The following is a 16,528-nucleotide window of genomic DNA, read 5'->3' as shown; positions in this document are numbered from 1 at the left end:
TGCATATCAAAGAAGGAGACTTTCTGTATTCCATGTGTTCGTTACCACTGTGTTAACATTTAGCAGCAACTTATGATACTTCAAGAACATAAAAATTACATCTATTTTTTTCTGTCTCTAAGAAGTGGGTCCACAAATGCAAGTATAAAATATACCATGAATCATAGTAACAATACCTCAAATACACCTTCTTTCAAGCTGAGGGTGTTTCATTTCATAGTGTTATTCATTCTCATCAACCAGGTATTTTTTAAAACGGGAGAAAACAACAATATACTGAAATATTAAGTGATTTCCCAGAGCGGGTAACAAGGCCTACAGCTTATATTTCTGTGCGTTTCAATGCTTTTTGAGCATTTAGATGAACTATGTACTAGGAGTACAGAAAGATGATCAAAACTGGTACCTGTGAAACAGTAAATCTCTGTTGGGGGAAGCACATTAGTAACTATCTAACAAATTGTTGATGTGTACTAAAGGAAGGAAGAGTTCAGTATCCTGTGGTCAGAGGAAGAATCCATTAATTATCTTGAGAAACTCACCTGGGGCAGATAGCTTTTGAGCTAGACCTGAGAAGGATGGCTTTCAGTAGAGACTAAATATCTAGGGAATAGCCTGATCAAAGGTGCTATGTGACAATCTGGGGAATATTATGCAGAAAATCATGACTTGAGTAAAGGTTGCTGGAGGGATATGTTCAAATGTAGTGTATGAGTTTGCTGTGCTTCAGGAGTCATACTAAAAGGTATTAGCCTTATTTCAGTGGATAGGGAGATATTGCAGAATTTTGATTAGTTTAGGTGATTGATCTGTTCTGTTGACTACATATTTTAAGTCAAAGAAACATGGAAATCCCTGATGTGACATAATTAGGTGTACTATACAAGGACTACTTTACAGGCATTTGGTATAAAGGAAAATTGATTTATGGCTAAGAGGCAAGACTTCCATACATGAAAAACTGGGCCAAAATCTCCTTCAGATACTTTCTTTGTTCATGTTTCTTAGGTGTTCTTATATGTCTCATAAACATTTCTTTTATCTATAGAGCTCTATAAGGTTACCTGAAGTTGTTGTTTGGTTTTATGAATTTATATTTACATGCATTTGTTAAAATTGCTTCTTAAGTTATACTTGACTTTTTCAGTCTATAGACATGTATGCAAAATGAACTCCAGATAGTGAAAATGGCACATCTATACAGTTTTGATCGCACTCGTGAAGGATCAATTAAGGTTTAAAATATGCATAGAATAATAGAAAATAATTATATCATATTTACTAATGAATGATCATTCCAGAGACATTTTTAATCACTCTAGTTGAAATGCATTTGTAGGACTGTGGTCATGATAAAACCTTAGACATTAATATTCATAGCTGAAATTCAGAACTGTTGAGAGATGATATCGCCAGTTTACATCAGGGTTTCTGTTTGACAAATTATGTTTGTGAGCCTCAATGATTGCCGTCTTTCTATAAACCATAAATAGCACGCTTTTGCAATGTTTACTCTGAGAAACACCTTATTAATGTTTCATATCCGGTTGTTCACTTTACTTTGTCCCCGTATTGCCTACTTAACACTATGCATCATTCTTCCTTTCAAAGTATTGCATGATGTTTAAATTCCCTTCATCTCAGTGGCTATAGGCAGAAACAATCTTAATCGAACAGGACAGTGGTCAACACTGAGAGAAATTTAGATTTATTCTCTTAAGAACAATAGTTAAAACTTATTTTATTTTTAAGGTCAGTGGGATGATGATAATTTGCTTTTGGTCTGAAGATGATAATGCACTCAGAGAAAAACAGTTAAAGTAAATATGAAGGGTTTTATATTAGAGTAAGAACCTCAAATATAATGGGTGAAAAACTAAAAAAATTGTTATTCAATGAATATTTAAGAATTATATTCAATGTATTCATTTTATAATTGTGTTCTTTGATAATATATTTCTAATGCTTTTTTTTACAAAACTACCAATTTTCTTTTTTTTTTTTGAAACTTTTATTTTAGGTTCAGGGGTACATGTGCAGGTTTGTTATATAGGTATACTTCATGTCATGGGGTTTTGTTGTACAGATTGTCACCCTGGTATGAAGCCTAGTATGCATTAGTTATATTTCCTGGTCCTTTCTCTCCTCCCATCCTTCACCCTCTGGTGAAGTCCCACTATCTGTTATTTCATTCTATGTGTCCATGTGCTCTCATCATATAGCACCCACTATAAGTGGTGCTAAGGGAAAACATGTGGTATTTGGTTTCCTGTTCCTGCATTAGTTTGCTAAGGATAATTAGTTTGCTCCAACTTCATTCATCTTCCTGCAAAAGACATGATCTCACTCTTTTGAAGCTGCATAGTATTCCATTGTGTCTATGTATCACATTTTCTTTACCCAGTCTACAATTGATTGGCATTCAGGTTGATTCCATGTCTTTGTTATTGTGAATGGTGCTGCAGTGAACATAAAGGCATGTGCCTTTATCATAGAACAATTTATATTCCTTTGGGTATATACCCAGTTATGCTGTGACTGGGTCGAATATTAGTTCTGTTTTTAGTTCTTTGAGAAATCTTCCTACTGCTTTCCACAGTCACTGAACTAATTTACACTCCCACCAACAGTGAATCACCATTCCCTTTTCTCCTCAACCTTGCCAGCATCTGTTATTTTTTTTTTACTTTTTAGTAATAGCCATTCTGACTGTTGTAAGATAGTATCTAATTGTGGTTTTCATTTGCATTTCTCTAATGATAACTGATTTTGAGGGTTTTTTTTTTCCTGTGATTGTTGGCTGCATGTATGTCTTCTTTTGAAAATTATGTTTATGTACTTTGCCCACTGTTTAATGAAGTTGTTTGTTTTTTCTTGCAAATTTAAGTTTGTTATAGGTGCTGGATATTAGACCTTTGTCAGATGCATAGTTTGAAAAAGTTTTCTTCCATGGTGTAGGTTGTCTGTTCACTGTGTTGATAGTTCCTTTTTCTGTGCAGAAGCTCTTTAGTTTAATTAGATCCCATTTGTCATTTTTTGCTTTTGTTGCAATTGTTTTTGGTGTCTTTGTCATGAAATCTTTGCCTGTTCCTCTGTCCAGAATGGTATTGCCTAGGTTGTCTTTCAGGGTTTTTATAGCTTTGGGTTTTACATTTCAGTCTTTAATCTGTCTTGAGTTGATTTGTGTATATGATGTAAGGAAAGGGTCCAGTTTCAATCTTCTGCATGTGGCTAACCACTATCCCAGCACCATTTATTGATTAGGGAGTCCTTTCCCCATTGCTTGTTTTTGTCAGCTTTGTGGAGGATCACATGGTTGTAGGTGTGCAACCTTATTTCTGGTCTCTCAATTCTGTTCCACTGGAATATATGTCTGTTTTCATATCAGTATCAAAACAGTACTTTTGGTTACTGTAGCCCTATAGTATAGTTTGAAGTCAGGTAATGTGATACCTCTAGCTTTGTGGGGGTTTTATTTTTGTTGTTATTGTTTAGGATTGTCTTGGCTATTTTAAGATATTATTTTCTAATTCTGTGAATAATGTTATTTGGAAGTTTGATAGGATTAGCATTGAAATCTATAAATTGCTTTGGGCAGTATGGCCATTTTAATGATTTTGATTCTTCCTATCCATGAGCATAGAATGTTTTTCCATTTGTTTGTGTTATCCCTGATTTCTTGGACCAGTGTTTTGTAGTTCCCATTGTAGAGATTGTTTACCTCCCTAATAAGCTGTATTCCTAGATGTGTTTTTTCTGTTTTTGTTTTTTAGCAATTGTGGGTGGGATTGCATTTCTGATTTGGTGCTTGGCTTGACCGTTGTTGGTGTACAGGAATGCCAGTAATTTTTGTATGTTGACTTTTTACCCTGAGACTTTACTGAAGGATTTTATCAGCTTAAGGATCTTTCGGGCCTAGACTGTGGGGTTTTCTAGATATGGAATCATGTCCTCTGCAAACAGGGGTACTTTGGCTTCCTCTCTGTCTATTTGGATGCCTTTTACTTTTTCCTCTTGCTTGATTGCCCTGGCCAGGACTTCCAATACTGTGTTAAATAGGAGTGATGAGAAAGGGCATCCTTGTCTCGTTTCGGTTTTCAAGAGGAATACTTCCATGTTTTGCTCATTTAGTATGATGTTGGCTGTGGGTTTATCATAGATGATTCATAATTTTGAGGTATGTTATTTCTGTACCTAGTTTATGGAGAGTTTTTAATATGAAGAGGTGTTAAATTTTATTGAAAGTCTTTTCTGCATCTATTGAGATGATCATGTGGTTTTTGTCTTTAGTTCTGTTTATGTGATTAATCGCTTTTATTGATTTACATATGTTGAACCTACCCTGCATCCTGGTGATAAAGCCTACTTGATTGTGGTGGATAAGCTTTTAGTTGTGCTGTTGGATTCAATTTGCTTGTATTTTGTTGAAGAATTTTGAATTGATATTCATCAAGATATTGGCCTGAAGTTTTCTGTTTTTGTTTTGTCTCTGCCTGGTTTTGGTATCAGGATGATGTTAGCCTCATAGAATGAGTTAGGGAGGAGTCCCTCTTCCTCGATTGTTTGAAATAGTGTTAGTAGAAATGGTACCAGTTCTTTGTATATCTGGTAGAATTTAGCTGTGAATCCATCTGGGCCTGGGCTGTTATTGGTTGGGAGGCTATCTATTACTGATTCAATTTCAGAGATTATTATCTGTCTACTCATTTGAATTTCATCCTGTCACAGTTTTGGGAGGGTGTATATTTCCAGGGATTTATCCGTTTCTTCTAAACTTTCTAGTTTTTGTGCACAGAAGTGTTCATAGCAGTTGCTGATGGTTATTTGTAGTATCTCTTTTGTCATTTCTAATTGTGTTTATTTGGATCTTCTCCCTTTTCTCCTTTATTAGTCTAGCTAGTAGTCTATCTATTTTATTAATTTTTTCAGTAACCACCTCATGAATTTCTTGATCTTCTTTTGGTGATTTTTAAATTTAATTCTCAGAACAATTTCATACAGTAGGTATAATTATCATCATTTTATAAATTTAGACAGCTTGAATCGAACAGGTTAATTATCTAATCCAAGTTGCCAGAGCTATAAAGCTTACACAAAATATATAATTAGCCTAATTCAAAGCTCTTACAATTTCTTTATGACCAGTATTTTTAAGCTCTCAAATACAAAAATGTAGTATGTTTATTGCAACACAGGTTGGACTAGTAACTTTCATTAAATTATCATTGGAGGATATGTTGTGGTGTCCAGTCAACAATGTACTGAACTCAGATTGAATATTAATAATTCTTAGAGCTATACAAGTTAAAAATAAAACTATTAGTATTGCAGGTTTGTTTTCAATTCAAGCTAAAAGTGAGATGGGTTGGTTTCCACTAATTTTTTTTTTTTTTTTTTTTGGGTGAAAGAAAAATGGCCTTAAGTTTTTGTGTTCTATAACTTTCTAATAGTAATAATAATATCTTTAACAATTTAAATGGAATAGCATAACAGGACTATTTCCAAACTATCAGAGTAAATTGAGCTGAATTTTCAGATTGAAATCAAAATTGGTATATTTATTGAAAAACAAACACAATTTCTCAAAGAAATGTAGGTATCGCTAAGAAATATTATCAGATATTTTGTAATTTATTATACTTTAAGTTCTGGGGTACATGTGCAAAACGTACACGTTTGTTACATATGTATACACGTGCCATTATGGTTTGCTGCACCCATCAACCCATCATCTATATTAGGTATTTCTCCTAATGCTATCCCTCCCCTTGCTGCCCTGTTCAACAGGCCCCAGTGTGTGATGTTCCCCTCCCTGTCTCCATGTGGTATCATTGTTCAATTCCCACTTATGACTGCAAACATGCACTGTTTGGTTTTCTGTTCCTGTGTTAGTTTGCTGAGAATGATGGTTTCCAGCTTCATCCATGTCCCTGCAAAGGACATTAACTCATCCTTCTTTATGGCTGCATAGTATTCCATGGTGTATATATGCCATGTTTTGGGTTGGTTCCAAATCTTTGTTATTGTGAATAATGCTGCAATAAACATACGTGTGCATGTGTCTTTATGATAGAATGATTTATAATTCTCTGGGTATATACCCAGTAATGGGATGGCTGGGTCAAATGGTATTTCTAGTTCTGGATCCTTGAGGAATCACCACACTGTATTCTACAATGGTTGAACTAATTGACATTCCCACCAATAGTATAAAAGTGTTCCTATTTCTCCACATCCTCTCCAGCATCTGTTGTTTCCTGACTTTTTAATTATTACCATTCTAACTGATGTGAGATGGTATCTCACTGTGGTTTTGATTTGTGCTTTTCTAATGACCAGTGATAATGAGCTTTCTTTTCATATGATTTTTGGCTGCATAAATGTCTTCTTTTGAGAAGTGTCTGTTCTATTCCTTCACCCACTTTTTGATTTTTTTTTTCCTTGTAAATTTGTTTAAGTTCTTTGTAGATTCTGGATATTACCCCTTTGTCACATGGATAGATTGCAAAATTTTTCTCCCATTCTATAGGTTACTTCTTCACTCTGATGATAGTTTCTTTTGCTGTGCAGAACCTCTTTAATTTAATTAGATGCCATTTGTCAATTTTGGCTTTTGTTGCCTTTGCTTTTTGGTGTTTTAGTCATGAAGTCTTTGCCCATGCCTATGTCCTGAATGGTATTGCCTACGTTTTCTTCTAGAATTTTTATGGTTTTAGGTCTATCTTGAGTTAATTTTTGTATAAGGTGTAAGGAAGGGGTCCAGTTTCAGTTTTCTGCATATGACTAGCCTGTTTTCCCAACACCATTTATTAAATAGGGAATCCTTTCCTCATTGCTTGTTTTGGTCAGGTTTGTCAAAGATCAGAGAGTTGTAATGTGTGGCATTATTTCTGAGGCCTCTGTCCTGTTCCATTGGTCTATATATCTGTTTTGGTAACAGTACCATGCTGTTTTGGTTACTGTAGCCTCATAGTATAGTTTGAAGTCAGGTAGCATGGTACCTCCAGCTTTGTTCTTTCTGCTTAGGATTGTCTTGGCTATACGGGCTCTTTTTTGGTTTCATATGAAATTTAAAGTTGTTTGTCCTAATTCTGTGAAGAAAGTCAATGGTAGCTTGATGGGGATGGCATTGAATCTATGAATTACTTTGGACAGTATGGCCATTTTTACAATATTGATTCTTCCTATCCATGAGAATGGAATGCTTTTCCATTTGTTTGTGTCCTCTGTTATTTCCTTGAGGAGCGATTTGTAGTTTACCTTGAAAGGGTCCTTCATGTCCCTTGTAAGCTATATCCCCAGGTATTTCCTATACACCAATAATAGACAAACAGAGAGCCAAATCATGAGTGAACTCCCATTCACAATTGTTGATCTTTTGAATGGCTTTTCACGTCTCAGTCTTCAGCTAAGCTCTGAGTTAAGTTACTTTTTGTGTTCTGCTAGCTTTGGGATTGGTTTGCTCTTGGTTCTCTAGTTCTTTTAGTTGTGATGTTAGATTATTAAATGGAGATCTTTCTAACTTTTTGATGTGGGCATTTAGTGCTATAAATTTCCCTCTTAACACTGCATTAACTGTGTCCAAGAGATTCTGGTATATTGTAGTTTTGTTCTCATTAGTTTCAAATGACTTCTTGATTTCTGCCTTACTTTCATTATTTACCCAAAAGTCATTCAGGAGCAGGTTATTTAATTTCTATGTGATCATATAGTTTTGAGTAATTTTCTTAGTCTCAACATTGTTACTCAGTAATTACTTATGCATTATGCTCAATATATATATTTTATTAATGCATTCTTTAATAATATATTTTCTAAGTTAATTTTTAGAAGGAAAAACTTTATCAATTTTGTAAGATAAAATCATGTATAAGACATTCTGTGAAATCAAATGATATACCAGATTTTCTGTGTTTGATCGTTCATTGTTAATTTCCCTTGTCACCTAATTCTACTATTTATATTCAGTCCTTCAAACGAAACCTTTGAGTATTTTGCTTAAACTCACTTATAATGAGCACAGTAACCCCCTAATCTTTCAGGTGCATGACAAACATGCACTAATTAGTATTCAATTTCGTTTTCTTCAATGTCTTGATGAAACGAAAATTGAAATTGCCATTTTATATTTATATATTCAGCATGCAATTATTAATAGTACCACAATGCTCATAATTGGTTCTGGATTTAAAGACCTGATACATGCAGTTAAGTTTTTTTTTTTTTTTTTTTTTTCAACTTTCGAGTTTTTTGGAGTTTTATTTCTTTATCTAGATTTTTTCCAACTAATAATTAACCACTATATTAAACATCAACTCATCAGCATCCTAGAATATCAGTTTTTCTTTCTGATTAACATGTTAGAAATAGCAACTTTGCACAATTATAAAAATATGTCTTGGATTCTAACAAGCATATTTTAAATTCTGGGTGCTTTGCTAACTAACTGAGGTTCAGCCAGGATAACTATTTCTTATTTATTTTCAAGATATTCATTTTCAATTTCTCTGTGTTTTTCTTTTCTTTTATAGCTATTTGTAGTAAAATATTAATTTTATTTTTTAAATGTCTGGGTTTTTATTTATATAAATGTATATGTTTTTCTAGAATACATATACATTGAATTTCCACCTATTAATTTATTCATGTATTCCACAAACATTTACTTCATGAATGTGTACTCTACACTCTATCCCCTACTAGGAAGTAGAAAAAAGATAACACCTACTTTCAGGATGCTCTGAATCCAGGAAAGATAAAAGTAAGCTGAGTAAACATAACAACAAATATATGTGGCCTGGCCTTACATGGTTTGCTAACTACTCCATTTGAATTATAGTATATCCAAACAGCCTATTTTTATTAGGGCTTTTATTAAAGTAAAAACTACATTAGCATAATATTTATGTAATACAAGGAAAGAAATTTCCATTATACTATGTATTACTATTCTGTGCTGATATATTTGATATGTGTGATATAGTATAATACTAGGGCAATGTCATAATTTCTCTTTTGAAAGTTAATTCACCAGTTGTTTTTTCAGTTCTATTATTTTATCACTGAGAAAATTCGGTTTTGAACTCTCTTACCTTTTTAGAAATATGGCTATGATCTTAATATGTTCCTTTTCTATGTGCCATAGAATTTGTGAGAGGAAAGATAGTCATTTCTCAAACTTCAGTGTGCATGGAAGCCATGGGTCATTTGCTGTATTAGTCTGTTTTTATGCTGCTGATAAAGACATACCCAAGGCTGGGCAATTTACAAAAGAAAGGTTTAATGGACTTACAGTTCCACATGGTTGGGGAGGCCTCATAATCATGGTGGAAGGCAAGAAGAAGCAAGTCACATTTATGTGGATAGCAGCAGGCAAAAAGAGAGAGAGCTTGTGCAGGGAAACTCCTGTTTTGAAAAACCATCAGATCTTATAACTTATTCACTATCATGAGAATAGCATGGGAAAGACCCGCCCCCATGATTCAATTATCTTTCACCAGGTTCCTTCCACACATGTGGAAATTATGAGAGCCACGAGATGAGATTTGGATGGGGACACAGAGCCAGACCATGTCATTCTGCCTGTAGACTGTCCCAAATCCCATGTCTTCACATTTCAAAACCAATCATGCCTTCCCAACAGTCCCCCCGAAGTCTTATCTCATTTCAGCATTAACTCAAAAGTTCACAGTCTGAAGTCTCATCTGAGAAAAAAGCAAGTCCCTTCAGCCTATGAGCCTATAAAATCAAAAGCAACTTAGTTACTTCCTAGATACAGTGGTGGTATGGGCATTAGTTAAATACAGTCATTCCAAATGGGAGAAATTGGCCAAAACAAAGGGGCTACCGACCCCAGGCAAGTCCAAAATCCAGTGTGGCAGTGAAATCTTAAAGCTCCAAAATGGTTTCCTTTGACTGCATGTCTCACATCCATGTCACACTGATGAAACAGGTAGGTTCCCATGGTCTTGGACATCTTTGCCCCTGTGACTTTACAGGGTACATCCTCCCTCCTGGCTGCTTTCATAGGTTGGCTTTGAGTGTTTGTGACTTTTCCAGACACGTGGTGCAAGCTGACGGTGGATCTACCATTCTAAGGTCTCTAGGATGATGGCCCTCTTCTCACAGCTCCACTAGGTGGTGTCCCAGTGGGGACTCTGTGTGGGGGCTCTGACCCCACATTTCCCTTCTGCACTGCTCTAGCAGAGGTTTTCCATGAGGGCCCCACCCTTGCAGCAAACTTCTGCTTGGGCATCCAGGCATTTCCATACATCTTGTGAAATCTAGGCAGTGTTTCCAAAACCCCAATTCTTGACTTCTTAAAAAAATCTATATGTGAAATTTGTACTACAGAAATGTGTAACAATTTGTTACCAAGTCCCCAGGCTGCACATAGCAGGGGGACCCTGGGCCCAGCCCACAAAACCACTGTTTCCTCCTAGGCCTTCAGGCCTATGATGGGAGGGGCTGCCATGAAGCCTCTAACTTGCCCTGGAGACATTTTCCCCATTGTTGTGGGGATTAACATTCGGTTCCTCATTTCTTATGCCAATTTCTGCAGCTGTCTTGAATTTCTCCTCAGAAAATGGGATCTTCTTTTCTATTGCATTGTCAGGCTGCAAATTTTCCAAACTTTTATGTTCTGCTTCCCTTATAAAGATGAATGCTTTTAACAGCACCCAATACACTTCTTGAATGCTTTACTGCTTAGAAATTTCTTCTGCCAGATACCCTAAATCATCTCTCTCAAGTTCAAAGTTCCACAAATTTCTAGAGCAGGAGCAAAATGCTGCCAGTGTTTTTACTAAAACGTAACAAAAGTCACCTTGCTCCAGTTCCCAGCGAGTTCCTCATCTCCATCTGAGACCACCTCAGCCTGGATTTCATTATCCATATCATTATCAGCATTTTGGTCAAAGCCATTCAACAAGTCTCTAGGGAGTTCCAAACTTAACCCACGTTTTTCTGTTTTCTTCTGAGCCCTCCAAACTGTTCCAACCTCTGCCTGTTACCCCATTCCAAAGTTGCTTCCAGATTTTCAGGTATCTTTTCAGCAGCACCCTACTCAACTGGTACCAATTTATATTTGGTAAAAACAGAAACATCTAAATTGGTCCACAGGCCTACTACAGGTCATGCTCAGACTGCACAGTGAAAATACATCTTGTCTCCTTATAAATCTTGGGTTTATACTGCCTGAGTTGCAGTAAAAATATAAATAAATAAAATAAAAAACACTTTTGCTTGATGAGGTGGGAACCTTGTTGTTGGAACTGCAAGTAGTGATGACCACCTAAGCTGGAGGGAGAGGAAAGAACAGTGAAGAAAATGAGGAAACATAATGAGAAATAAGTAACCCATGAAAATTCTCTGAACTTCAGGCAGGCAGCCTTGGCAGCAACTCACAAGTAAGCATTATCCATCAGTCATGAAACAGTTAACGTTTCTAAATGGCTATTTGATGTTTCTTTGTTATAAAACTTAACATATTCAAACACAAGACCATCTACCTTCTGCATTTTGAAGAAAATTATAGTTAATGTAGAATATATCGGCCCAAAAGGGAGTTAAGTGAGCACAAATTGTTATAAATTTCTGTGGTACAAATTTCACGCATGGATTTTTTTAACAAGTTTGTTAACAGTGGGATTGAGAATGCTACAAAAAAATTAAAAAAAAGAAAGAAAAAAACGACTAATCATCTATTTCATTTCATATGTCTGTAAGTAATGTGTATAAAAACTTTTTTGATATGTATAGACATCTGGAGCTTTTTCAGATACAAAAATCATTTTCAAAAGATCAGGATTAAAGAAGTAGATTTTTTTTCATTTTCAGCTTTTTTTCTAGTTACAGAACCTGAATTACATACAATCTAATTCATTTTTAATACTGCCTTAATCAAGTGGAAAATATTTTATCCTTTTCTCTTGAAGAAAATTACTATATGCCCATATATACTAAACTATATTCCCTTTCTTACTAAACACCTCTTTAAAGCTAATTATATCTGGACATTAGTATATTGCTTTTTCTAATGCTTTTTTTAAAAAAACTATGATCCCACATGGAAAATTATGATTTCTATAGAAGTTGTTAATTAGAAATGAGTTTTTCATACATAGTTGTGTGTTTTTAAAACAGATGTTTCTTTTTTAATTAAAACAAGCACTATGCATTAAGTTAAAATGTCTTAATGCTTCTGTCCTGAAAAATAATATATTTTATCTCAAATTATTTGGTCATTTACCCAGTTATGGTAATAGTAGTGCATATTGTATTGCTTGCCTTTTTTCCCTAACAAGCTGTGTTTTAGATCTTAACTCCAGATTCTTTGGAATACATGATGAACCATATAGCAGTTGCTCTGCATTTTTAAAAAGCTGCGTCTGGGACTGGGCATGGTGGCTGAAATCCGTAATCCTAGCACTTTGGGAGGCCGAGGCAGGCGGATCATGAAGTCGGGAGTTTAAGACCAACCTGGACAATATAGTGAAACCTGTCTCTATTAAAAATACAAAAATTAGCCAGGTGTGGTGGCAGCCACCTCTAGTCCCAGGTAGAGGCAGGAGGCTGAGGCAGGAGAATCACTTGAGTCTGGGATACAGAGGTTGCAGTGAGCCGAGACTGCGCCACTGCACTCCAGCCTGGGCCACGGAGTGTGACCCCGTCTGGAACAAAAAGAGGAAAAAAAAACTGCGTGTGAAATCTCTTCTGCTTCCTCTACCACTTTGAGTACCCAGTGCCTCACTAAACTGAATTTCTTGCTGTTCTTCAAATTAATCCAGCTTATTCTGTCTCTGTGCTTTGGTACATACACTGCATGGTTCATCTATTGACTAGCTTCCAGTCTTCTTTAGATTCAGCCCCATCATTCCCTTCTCTATAAAGTAATTCCTGAAAGCCCTGCCTTTTACTTTCAAAGTAGAAGTGACTACAATCCTTTTATCCCACTCAGTTAACTATATGTTAAAATCATAGTAACTAAAATACTTTTATAGTCGTTGTTTGCTTTTTCTTCTCCTCCTATACCATAAGCAACTTGAGAGTAGGAATTACAGTTGGTTTAAGTGTATTCTCGTGGCACCTTGAATTAAAACTATGTTAAATAAATATCAATAATTGACTAACAGAAGAATAGGGAATACTGAACAAAAAAAAGGAGGAAGATAGTATTTGTTTTCACATGGTATTATTCTACACTGTGTGATGCTGAGAATACCCTGGCAACTCAGTTTACTATGTTCAGCTATTATATATTCACATTTTAATTGGCTAAGCATGATCCATTGGTACCACATGTGGTGCATTTATATTTATACGAGGAGTGCCTCACCAATCCAGAGAGCAGAGGAATCATCCTTCCTGTAAATCCTAATGACCATACTTTACTCCGTAATCACTGCAAATCACTTTTTTAGGCAAGGCTAGATGGGCTTGGGCAATATTTGTAGGACGTTTGCAAGGAAGTCTACTAGTTAAACCTTGTAAAACTTCTGCCTTCTCCTATCCCACTTCTGTTTTTTGTTTGTTTTTTTGTTTTTGTTTTTGTTTCTCAAATATTAAAAGAATGTTTGATTTAGTTTCTTGCACATTTTTATAAATGTGTTATAATCACACCATAAGAGTTTAGAAACTTTAGATGTATTAATGTAGACTTACCTTCTCCAAGATTAACTTATTTTCAAAAAAAAATTTAAAATACTAGCATATTTATAGGTTATGAAATTTGCAATATTTACCCTTGCAAAAATGTCAAATATAGAAACTATTTGTATTACCGTTTCTCATAAAATACAGAACATAGAGCGTTATAGAGAATTACTTTAACACAGTTTTTAACATCTACTAGCACGAGTTTAGCAGACTCTCAGTAGACAATTCAGTTTAACCAACCTTATGTAAAAGACTTTTTAAATATACTTGCTGTACATTTTGACCATGAGGAAAACATTTCCAATTTTGCTATTATATTTATAAAGTTTGAGATTTTAAATGCCTGCTAGTTCAGTTTGTTTTCATTGTTTCATGAATATTACCAAAATACCTTCTTTTTTTAGTTTATGAAATGGTAGAGTGAAATGGAGAAAATCTGAATTTATTGAAGATAGCAACTTGCTTTTATCATGAAAAAAATTCAAAATTGAGAACCTCTGGTTTTACAATCTACCTCAGTCACATTCATGGCAAATTGATTCTGGTTCCGTCTTCATATCTCTTCACACGACCAGCTAGATTGCTCCTGGACTCTGTATCACAACTTCTGGCACTTAGGACTAAAGGAGTTAGCGCCCTGAGTTCCTTTCGTTTTTGAGAGTTTCTTATTGTAACTCTTCTCCTATATTGGTAACTGCAGTCTCCAGTATTCCCTTGTGAATCTGAAACTATCTCAACCAAAGGTATTAAAACTGCTTATGAGACATGCCTATGGGAAATGCTATTTATGAATTAGATTCTCATATTGCCTTTAATGTAACAATTAGTTCTAATAGAACTGCATCAGGGCTTCTTGCAAGAGCATAGAAAGTTTACTGGCAGCCTGTTCTCAACTCCCCAAAGGTGAGAAATTCAGAGAAGCAGGGGTAAGTGAGAATCTGAGCTAAAGGTTTCATTGTCTCTTCATGTTTATCTTCTGGGAACTAGTGGGATTACTATTTGCATAGGGCTAAAGGAATCCCTTATGTCCACAGCAGACACTGTGCAAATTTGTTCTGCCCCAGTGTCTCACTGAAAACCTCCTTGTGTTGAAAATGTGACAGTACTAAGCCACCTGGTCTGATTCTGAAAGGTTTACTTTTTTGAAGCGGCTATTAATTTAAAACCATTTCTATTTAGGGGAGTTTGTTGTTGTTGCTTAAAACTAACTGAATGTAGTTAGACTTAATTGTAGAAAAAATTATATATTGACAGTATTTAGGTTAGAAATTAGTTTCATTGTCCATAGTATTACATATTAGTTTTAAGGTCTAACAGCACTTCAGCACGATGCGCTGCAGTTTCAACTGCTTTACATGTATTGACTGTAATTCCATCTAACTGGTATTGTTCTTATCCCCATTATTCAGGTGGGGAAATCTAGACACAGAAAGCTAAGTAAGTTGTCTAAGTTTACTTAACTTAGTAAGTTGAAAAGTTGGGAGTCAAACCCGGGGCAGCTGGTGTGAGGGGCAGCCCTAAAGTATTTGTGACCTCTGCACTATCCTCTTTGACAACTCTTGGTAGTTCCCTTTTATTTTTGGGGGGCACAGTGGACACTGGTAGTGACTGTGGGGCAGTCTTGGATTTTCTTAAGGCTATACTAAGTAACTATTACATCCCATAAAATTTGAATTTTCTTTTTTCTTTTTTATTGTTTTTTTGAGAGGGAATCTCACTCTGTCGACAACCTGGAGTGCAGTGGTGCGATCTTGGCTCCCTGCAACTTCTGCCTCCTAGGTTCAAGCGATTCTCCTGCCTCAGCCTCCCAAGTAGCTGGGACTATAGGTGTGTGCCACCATGCCCAGCTAATTTTTTGTATTTTCAGTAGAGACAGGGTTTCATCATGTTGACCAGGATGGTCTCGGACTCTCGAGCTCGTGATCCACCCACCTTGGCCTCCCAAAGTGCTGGGATAACAGGCATGAACCACCACGCCTAGCAAAAATTTGAATTTTCCATAAACAAGTAGTTAGTTCATCTCTAGCCTGGGGCAATGGTTCTCAAACTTCAACCACATAAAAATTATCTGAAGAGCTTTTTAAACATGGTTCCCTCATTAGGAGGTGAGAGTTGGAACCCAGGGGAACACATAGTGGGCAGATACCCCCGGTGAATTTTGATATTGGTTATCCCAAGAAAATGTAGAAATCACTACCCTGATGGAATTCATAGTCTAGCGAGAGAAACAAACTTCACCTAAGATGTGTCCTTTTATTATAAGAAACAACTTCATTAAATAAGTTAAAATGTTGGAGAAAGGCATATTGCTCTTCAAAATGATACATCAGTGTGAAACATTTTAAAGCAATGGATGGCATCAAGACATTACAAATCCAAAACATAACAATCTATGCTGCCTTAATGATATTTTATTATTAACCTACCTATATTAGTGACATTCTTAGGTGGAATCCACATTCCTCCATGAACTAAAAATGGTAATGCTTGTTTCCAAGGGATTGGATTTTTGCCTACAACATAAGGCCTTCAATAATTAAGTAATAACTAAATATTAAAAGGGTTGTGAAAATACCCACAATCTCATAAGACCAGGCTTTAAATGTTTTATTGTTAAATTTTCAAGTGGGTCTTAGGAGTTCTTAAAGAAGAAATACTTGTTTTTTGCGGAACTGGAATATAATGAAAACATCGGAAATCCATTTACATTTTAATTATTGAAGATGATTTAGCATCTTTGAGGATGACATTAAGGAAATTACTCCAGACAGAGAGAATAGAATGAACAAAGTTGCAATGGGGATGGAGAAAACTCAACAGGCATCAGAGTCAAATCTTATTATATTGAAGAGTTGGATATCTGTAGGAATAA

General features: G+C 35.5%; 1 protein-coding gene across 2 annotated transcripts in view; it reads left to right on the top strand.

Annotated features, from left to right (window-relative positions):
• EDIL3 (EGF like repeats and discoidin domains 3) overlaps positions 1-16,528 on the top strand; it is a 458,360-nt gene that overhangs the window by 287,765 nt on the left and 154,067 nt on the right. The gene's annotated exons all lie outside the window — the stretch shown is intronic.

Source organism: Piliocolobus tephrosceles, chromosome 4, assembly GCF_002776525.5.
Source record: "Piliocolobus tephrosceles isolate RC106 chromosome 4, ASM277652v3, whole genome shotgun sequence".
Lineage (NCBI taxonomy): Eukaryota > Metazoa > Chordata > Mammalia > Primates > Cercopithecidae > Piliocolobus > Piliocolobus tephrosceles.
Note: the sequence above shows the minus strand (reverse complement) of the source record. Positions and strands in the feature narration are given on the sequence as shown.